Source organism: Carlito syrichta, unplaced genomic scaffold (assembly GCF_000164805.1).
Source record: "Carlito syrichta isolate Samal-C Ts95f unplaced genomic scaffold, Tarsius_syrichta-2.0.1 Scaffold302038, whole genome shotgun sequence".
NCBI lineage: Eukaryota > Metazoa > Chordata > Mammalia > Primates > Tarsiidae > Carlito > Carlito syrichta.
Genome location: NW_007246134.1, coordinates 543064 through 550797, shown reverse-complemented (window position 1 = coordinate 550797; position 7734 = coordinate 543064).

The window sequence follows — 7734 nt, the reverse complement described above, 5'->3', positions numbered from 1 at the left end:
GCCACCGCACTCCAGTCTGGGCGACAGAGTGAGACTCCAACTCAAAAAAAAAAAATAATATAAATAAATAAATAAATAAATAAAACAAGCATACAGTAATGCCTGCTGTCAAGAGTTTGGATGAGGCTCAGATTAAAAAAGAAAAGGCAGGGCGAGTGCAGTGGCTCACAGCTGTAATCCCAGCACTTTCAGAGTCCAGTGTGGATGGATTGCTTGAGCCCAGGAGTTTGAGACCCTCCTGGGCAGCATAGTGAAACCTCGCCTCTACAAAAATAAAAAATAAAAAATTAGCAGGGCATGATGGTACACGCCTGTGGTCCCAGTACCTGGGAGCCTGAGGCAAAAGGATCGCTTGAGCCCAGAAGGCCAAGACTGCAGTGAGCTGTGATTGCACCACTGCACCCCAGCCTGGGTAACAGAGCAAGACTTGGAATAAAAAAAAAGGGATATAAAATTCATTCATTCACTCATTTGGCAAAAGTGTATTGAGCTCTACCGTGTATGTTCCAGGCACTGGGTCTCCTCTGGGATGCAGCAGTGACAAGGTGGGAAGGACCTGCATTGCCAGAGAGAGACTAAACAAACCGGATCATTCCAACTCAAGATAATCACTTAGGGAGAAAACCAAACAGGACCATGCTGTTGAGAGTGACTGAGGGTGGCACTTTGTTAAAAAAACTTGGGTGGCTGGGTGCAGTGGCTCACACCTGTAATCCCAGCACTTTGAGAGGCTGAGGTGGGAGAATCACTTGAGGCCAGGAGTTCAAGACCAGCCTGGGCAACAGAGTGAGACTTCGTCTCTAGATGGTTTTTAAAAAGAAAAAAAAAAAGTATATATCTACTTGAGGAAAGATTTTGAGCTGAGCCAGGCATATGCACATAAGCAGGAATTGCACCCACATGAAGCAACAGTAAGTGCAAATGCCCTGAGGTCGGACAAGGCTGGTCTTGACAAGGAACATGGACAAGGTCAGAGTGGCTGGTAGCATAAAGACAAAGGACATGGCCAGAGACAGGGCAGGTGCAGGACCTTCTAGGCAGTGGTGAGGCTGTGGACTTTATCCTAAATGTAGTGGCATTTCTGGAACTTTATGCTCTACCTTGTATAGCTCTACACTGTAGAGGCTGGCCACCATCTGATTAGGGCGGCCCTCGGACCCCTTCTAACTCTCCAAGTTTTCAGTTCTGTACTAGATCCGAAAACCTTTGAAAGCTGCTAAACATCTTCATCATCGTAGGAGTCCTTGTTGGTAGCAATTACTAGAATTGAGGCTCCCCACCTGGCAAGAGGGCTTTGCGTCTGACGGTCCAAAATCCCTCCAGGTTCTGCGTATGTAATAAGGACCATATTTCAAAGGCAGCCAGAAGAAGCTTCTCATTCTGAGAAAACCCAAGCCACTGTTTGACCAAAATAGAGAAAACGTACTTTCTTTGGAATGAGTAATCTCTGCTGAGTTCGACTGCTTGAAATCGAAAAACGGGCCATTGCTTTGTTAAACTCTGGTTTCTCCATATGTGACTGTTTGAGCTATGGCCGCCCGGGTTTTTTTTAGCTTTGGTCCCCCTCCTCTACCTTGGGGAAGTAAATCTCTTTCTCTCCCTCCCTCTCTCTCTCTCTCCTATTTACTTTCTAAATAAACTTTGCTAGGAAACTTAAAAAAAAGAAATCAAATAATAAAACAACAACAAATACCCAAACTCAACAATGAAGATAATGAATGACTCAGAATGGTGCTAACATTTCCCCAAGTGGTCTGCGGAAAATTCCAGTGAAAAAACACTGGTTCCTGTCATTGGTTATTTCTCGTCTCTGCGCCGGGCTCTGCAGTGGCACTGGGTTTGTGGTGAAGAACCTGAGCTGCGGTCGGGCTATGTGGGTTCCTGTCAGTCATGTGCTGTGAGTCTCCAGAGAGGCATAGGGAAGGAGGTCTCAGGGCTGGGAGTCCCCACACGGAAGCTGCTGACCCTGCCCCCAGTGCTGCTCCAGGGACCCCAGAAAACAAAATGCTGGCTATTTCCCTAGCATCCCTGAAATTGCACAATGACCCAGTTCTGGCTCACAAGAGAGGAAGGAGCATCATTTGGTGAATGTCTGCTATCTTCTGCATACTGGCCTGGGCTCTTAGCATACATCATCTCCAAGAATTCCCACCGTCACCCGAGGCGGTGGATACCCAGTTTCCCCCCCAGGCTACAGAGAAGGAAACTGAGGCTCAGAAAGTCAGATTTCTCCCAGGTCCCTCAGCTAGCTGGGGGAGTCACTCCATCGGGTCCTTGCTCTTAAGGGCTCTGCTCTCCTGGTCCCTCTCCCGTAGCAAAATCGACCTCGAGTAGGGAGTGATTCAGCTGGGGGTGGAGAGGGAGCCAGGAGGCGACTTTTATAGCGAGTCTGGCAGCATAAATAGGACTTTGTTCGTGAGAAGGGCGGGGAGGGATATTTCAAGCAGAGACAAAGCGTAGAAGGAGATGAGTATGAGGTGTATGGTGAGTGTAGGGAAGTCAGTCGCTGGGTGGGGCTGAAGGGTGGGCGGCAGGAAAGCAGGGCTGGTGGTGGTGTTGAGGGGTGGGTAGAGAGGTAGGTTGGGCGAGACGCACAAGCCCTTGAACATGACACTGAGGAGTCCGGGCTGTGTCCTGCGGGCAAGGGAGAGTAGCCAGCGGGAGAGGGGACATAGGCTTGTGAGAGGGTGACTGGAGAACGTTCTCCCTGGTGACTGACAGGAGGAGGAAGAGACACAGCCCCTGCATCTTCCGATCATAGGGAGCAGAAATGTCCCAGGGTAGCTCGGTCATGCTGGACTTTACAGCTTGTTCTCAGTGGGGGAGGGGGCTCTTCAGGCAATGTCCACTCCTCCTTTCTGCTTCTCTCAGCTGATTGTCTTTTTTTCCTTCTTAAGCAGACACATGTCCGATCCCCCGTAATTGTCCCTTCCACGGTCTCATCCCTTGGGCCCTGCTTGACTCACAGATACGGGGCCCAGCAGAGTTGACTGCAGCTCTCAAGTCTTTTAATTCAGATCACAAAAGAGATAAGAGCTGGGGGGAAGTGCTTGTAAAGCGCCTAAGCTAAAGGGAAGGAAGGGACCCTATGGTACGTCCTTGAATGCTTACTCCATGCCAGGCAAGCACGTGTGATAACATCTGAGCTAACCTTCCATGGCCTTGTGGGAAAAGTGGTGCTAAACCCATTTTATGGGGAGGGGGACATGAGGTGGGGGGACGTGATTTGTACAGGGTCAAACAGCGAGGAAACAGCAGAGTATGAAGGTTAATTTTCTGTGCCAACTTGGGTGGAGCCATGATGCCCAGACATCTGGTAAAACGTTATCCTGGTTGTTTCTGTGAGGCTGCCTTTGAGTGAGATTTGTATTTAAGTCAGAGAATTTAAAACAATTTTTTTTTAAGTTGGAGTCTCAGTCCGTTGCCCAGGCCGGAGTGCAGTGGCACACTCACGGCCGCCCCGGTGTCGACCTGCTGGGCTCCAGTGATCTTTCCGACTCATCCTTCCAAGTAGCCGGAACTACAGGCGTGTGCTACTACACCCAGCTAATTTTTTATTTATTGTAGGTACGAGGTCTCACCAAGTTGCACGGGCTGGTCTCAAACCCACAGGTTCAGGCAATCCACTCGTCTCAGACGCCCCAAGTGCAGGGTGAGGGTGGATGGGCAAGGGAAGGCGTGCAGCACTGCCAGGCTGGCAAGCTGGAGGTGCATGCCGACAACCCAGAGATCCACGTAGATTGCAAAGAACTGCGACACACAGAGGTGAGAGAAGAAAAGATTTATTTAAGAAAAGTTCACCCCCAACAGACAGGGAGCGGGCCTACACTCTAGGAGAGTGTGGCGTCGTAGCCCCTCAGAGTCCTGGCTTAAATCCTTCTCTTGGAGATGTTGCACGTGACTGCCGTGACTGCTGTGACTTCCTTGTTGACCACCTGTGGATGTCTTGGAGAACCCATGACACAGAGACCCACTAATGTCCGCCCACATCATCATAGCCCCTAGAGAAGGGCGTGACAAGGATTCTGATTCTCCTGCGCCTTCCCCAACAACATTCCTTAGAGCTAGTGGAGGGTGCACCTCCCCTTATCTCCCAGGCATTCCCAGTGGGTAACTTCGGGGGATCCTTGACTTCCCTGTCGATAGGGCCCAATTGACTGGAAGATCGAATCCCCACCTGCTCCCCCTCTGAGCGGTCATAACTTTTGTAATTACAAGTTTCATGACTTTTACAATCCTCGCCCAATGCATGATGTCTTAGGCCTTGTAAATCCTCTTTACTCTAGGCAAGCTTGATTGCTGCTCTGAGATACCTCTGATATCTGGAAGTCTATTTCTGAAAAGACAAAGTTGGTAAAGTTAATTATTCCTAAAGTGTGCATTTCTCCAAAAGCATAGCTTCTACTTTCTTGTCATTGTGTCAGGGTTTAAGAACAAGATGAAAATGGCTTCCCATTCTCGGTCTGTCCTTTCACTGGGATTACAGGCTGAGCCACTGAGCCCGGCCTTTTTTGGGGGGAGTTGGGATCTCACTCCATTGCCCAGGCTGGTGTGCAGTGGCATGCTCACGGCTATCACAGTCTTGACTTCCTGGCCTCAGGTTATCCTTCTGCATCAACCTCCCAAGTAGTTGGGACTATCACACCTAGCTAATTTTTTAAAATTTTTTGTAGAGACGAGGTCTTGCTATGTTGCCCAGGCTGATCTCGAACTCCTGGACTCAAGCAATCCTTTGTCTCGCCCTCCCAAAGTGCTGGGAGTACAGTGCTGAGATTACAGGTAATTACAGGGATTACCACACCCGGCCTAAACTGGTGGATTTCGAGTAAAGCAGATTACCCTTCATATCGTGGGTGGACTTTATTCCATCAGCTGAAAACCTGAATAGACCAAAAAGACTAACCTCCTCCAAGCAAGAGGGATTTCTGCCAGCAGAATTTGGACTTAAACTGCAGCATTAGTTCTTCCCTGGGTCCAGTACATATCCTATTGGGTCTGTCTGTGTCTCTGGAGAGCCCAGATGAACACACACAGTATAAAGCAAGGATGGAAGAGAATATTTCGGGCGGCTGGGGGACATACTGACAGACACAGGCAGCCCAGGACCGAGGACTCAAGGAAGAGAATAATAGCCCAGGATGCAGGGAAAGCCAGGTGCAAGAATTGCTCTGGGTTGAGCCCCTGGGAGTCTGGCTGGGTCTTGCACTGTGTAGCAAGGAGCACAGAGGTAAGCTCAGAACTCAACCAAAGAAGTCTTGGGCAGCTTGTCCCTGGTCCAGGCAGGTGCAGAGTTCCCTACTATGGTGATTTCCAACCTCCTTTGCCTTTTCTTTTTTTTTGAGTTGGAGTCTCACTCTGCTGCCCAGACTGGAGTGCAGTGGCCGCTCCCGGCCACCGCAGCCTCGACCTGCCGGGCTCCGGCGATCCTTCCGCCTCAGCCTTCCGAGTAGCCGGAATTACAGGCGTGCGCTACCACACCTGGCTGATTTTTTGATTTATTGTAGAGATGAGGTCTCGCCAAGTTGCCCAGGCAGGTCTCGAACCCGCGGGCTCAGGCAATCCACTCACCTCAGCCTCCCAAGGCGCGGGATGACAGACTGAGCCACCGAGCCTGGCTTGCCTTTTCTTTTTACTCACTTTAGCAGTGAGAAAATCAGACACTAGCTTTCCCAGCCTCCACGGCTGTAGGGCTTGTCATGTGATCCACTTTGCCCAATGAGATGAAGGGACTGGGAAATTCCCTCTTATCCTAGGAAAGACAGACAGACAGCAGGCACACCTCCTTTGTCTGCTCCAACTGCTTGTTCCATGACTTCTTTCCTTTGAGCCTGCAGTTGAAGCAGCCAGGTTGTGACCATGAGAACCGATGAGAAATGGACTCAGAACCCAGATAGTGTAGGGCTCCTGGACCAACCCCTAGAAATACCTACTTCCCAGCTTTCTTGGTTGTGAGCCAGTGAAACACCCTGTGGTTAAGCCACTGTGAATCAGAGTGTCTTTTATTTGCAGCTAACAGGTCCTGATTCAAAGAGGACATGTATAAAGGTGCAGAAGATAGGACCCTAGCTCCAATGCACTCACTGTCCTTTGAGACTATTGTGACTCCATTTTCTCTGCTGGGGAGTTCTTTCTGTCTCCTTTCCACCTGCTCCCCTGCCAAGCTTAGGTACTGTCTTCTCCTCATGGTCACCTTCAAGTTCCCAGACCTTCCTCTGAGCCTCAGCCCTGCCTACATTTGCTTTCACAAAGCAAATGTAGGGCTCTGTGAGGGCAGGAAGGAAGGGAGAAAAAGGGGTCGGTGATATTTGTTCCCCTCAGCAGACTTCCACTTTCGTCTCTTTGCTCAGGCCTACCACGTGGCTTCTCTTAGCTGCAAAGAAGACTTACTAAGTGGCCAGTCCACCCACCAGTCTCTACAGTGGAGGCCAGGCAAAGGAGAAAGGCCTGGGAATGGAGTGTGGGTTGGCCATCAAACAGCATCTGCCACAAATAACGAGATATTTTAGGTTCTTTGATGTTTCTACCATAATATTATTTTTATTTTTTCTAAATGGAAATGCTTTATTGCTTTTTTCCCTCATTCTAAAAGCAACAAAGCTTGTTGTAAAAACCCAATCCATAAGAGTTACAGAGTGAGTTTTCTGAAATATTTTTTCTTTAGCAATAACCTTGTGAATGATTTGATCTATATATTATTCCAGACTTTCATCTAAACATTTTCATATCTTTAAGCACCTAGGTGTAAAAATGGGTCATATCCTACATACTTTCCTGTTATCTACTTTTTTTTTTACATAAGACTAGCATGAACATCTTCAAATATCATTTATGTAAGTCATATCTTAGACAAATAGATATGACTTAACCCTTTTTATTTTATTCTTTAATTTTAATTTTTTGAGGTGTAGTCTCACTCTGTCGCCCAGGCTGAAGTGCAGTGCACACTACTCACGGCCATCCCAGCGTCAACCTGCCACTGGGCTCCTGTGATCCTTCCGCCTCAGCCTTCCAAGTAGCTGGAATCTAGGTGGGTACTACCACACCCAGCTAATTGTTTGATTTATTGTAGAGACAAGGTCTTGCCAAGTTGCCCGGGCGGATCTCGAACCCATGGGCTCTGGCAATCCACTCACCTCGGCCTCCCAAAGTGCTGGGATGACCAATGGAGCCACCAAGCCCAGCCGACTTAACCCTTTTTGATAATCGAATAGCTTTTTTATTAGTTGACCACTACTGCATGACAACTTACCATAGACTTAGTGGCTTAAAACAACACACATTTTTTAGTTCTACAATTTCTATGCGTCAAGCATCTGAGCATTGCTTAGCTGAGTCCTCTGTTTCAGAGTCTCTCATTAGACTGCTATCAAAGTATCTCCTAGGGTTGGGTTTTCTTGTGATGGCCAAAGACCAGCCGGGCACAGTGGCTCACACCTGCAATCCCAGTCCTTTGGGAGGCTAAGGAGAGGATTGCCTGAGCCCAGGGATTTGAGACCAGCCTGGGGAACTTGGCGAGACCTCATCTTCACGGTAAATAAAAAATAATTAGCCGGACATGGTGGCATATGCCTGTGGTTCCAGCTTCTTGGAAGGCTGGAGTGGAAGGGTCACCTGAGCCTAGCAGGTTGAGGCTGCGGTGGCCATGAGCGTGTCACTGCACTCTAGCCTGGGTGACGGATTGAGATGCTGATTGAAAAAAAAAAAGAGCCGGGCTCGGTGGCTCAGCCTGTAATC